Below are 1,410 nucleotides of genomic sequence, written 5' to 3'. Positions count from 1 at the left end.
GCTTCTTTGATGCCAAGAATCACAACGGTGGAAAAACAACCAATAATATTGCCACGATGATCTCCTTTTTTTTTTTTTTTTAGGCTTGATACATCTATATCTATATCTATCTATCTATATCTATACTTAAACTTACTCTATACTAAATCTGTAAACAGATTTGACAGGTGGCAGGTTTATAAGGTTTCTTTGCTGATGTGTCACAAAGATAGTCTCCCATATTTTTAAGAACTGTATATAATTGTTTTTGAAATACTTACAGACGTTTTCTTGATGACTCAATTTGCAGTTGTAACTGATGTTCCATTTATAAACTGTCAATTCATCTCCCATCTTCCACGATCACGATCACGATCACGGCTCTCTCTCAACCCATTTTCGAAAATGCTCCGATCTCTCTCCCCTAATTAACTTCCATCTCTCTCTAATCATCTGGAATTGTCCCCTTACTCTCTCTCTAATCGCAGTCATTATGCCATTTTTTTTGTTCCTGAGGGATTGATTTCAGATTCTTGAAGAGGTGAAGTATCTATGTCCATTTCCTAATGAACCACGTTTCTGAATACATTTTTGTTTTTTAATTAACTGATTTTAACGTTTTCTAAACCCTGAAAGAAAAAATGGGGCTCATTAAGATTGGGAATTTTAGGTTTTGGTTGAAGGAAGACCGAAATCTAGAGCTTAATAGATCGTCTTATCTCAATGCTCTCACTAATCTTATGGTTTGTTTTACTTTTAACTCTACTTTCCCTTTGTATACAAGTGCTGTTTTGTTCGTAATTAATTCTTTTTGCAGAAAATTTAGGATGATGAGATTTGAGTTCATAATTTGAATCCTTTTGTCTTCATAGGTAGTTGGGCTTACCATCATTTACATTTTTTTCATATATTTCAGGGCATTTGAGATCTCTCTCTCACACACACAAATTCAGGCCATTATCAGATGTAATGGTATTAATCGGTATATGGTGAAACAATCAAAGTTAGGGGTAGAACCGAGGATTATCGAGATTTGGTGAGACACACTGCTGTTTCTTTGGGATACAATGAGATAATCTTTCTACCGTCTGAATTTGTTTCTATCTGTAATTTACTTCTTCAATTTCACAAGATGAAATGTAAAACATTGCAGAGGTGAATTTGATCATATCTTTCTAATGAACTATGCATTCTGTTAAACATAATACTCACTAATAATACATTAATTATGATTGTCCTAATTTATTGTATTAATGTTTATTTGTGTTTGTAGATGGATGTTCGTAAATACTACAATAATTTATTACTGTTATTCCTGATTTCTGTTTCTTTACATAATTTAGGTGTTAAACATTAAACCACACAATGTGCAGTGCTATTTAATATACTATTCATTTGATGATTGATATCAAATAGTAATTTTTAATTTCT

At 32.1% G+C, this 1,410-nt stretch overlaps 1 long non-coding RNA gene across 1 annotated transcript; it reads left to right on the top strand.

Moving 5' to 3' along the window:
- The first annotated feature begins 275 nt into the window (after positions 1-275).
- LOC136230917 (uncharacterized) lies at positions 276-1,158 on the top strand. The gene is made up of 2 exons (XR_010689594.1): positions 276-722; positions 896-1,158. It is a non-coding gene; the product is annotated as an uncharacterized lncRNA (long non-coding RNA).
- Positions 1,159-1,410: the final 252 nt, after the last annotated feature.

The sequence above is a fragment of the Euphorbia lathyris genome, chromosome 5, assembly GCF_963576675.1.
Source record: "Euphorbia lathyris chromosome 5, ddEupLath1.1, whole genome shotgun sequence".
Lineage (NCBI taxonomy): Eukaryota > Viridiplantae > Streptophyta > Magnoliopsida > Malpighiales > Euphorbiaceae > Euphorbia > Euphorbia lathyris.
Note: the sequence above shows the minus strand (reverse complement) of the source record. Positions and strands in the feature narration are given on the sequence as shown.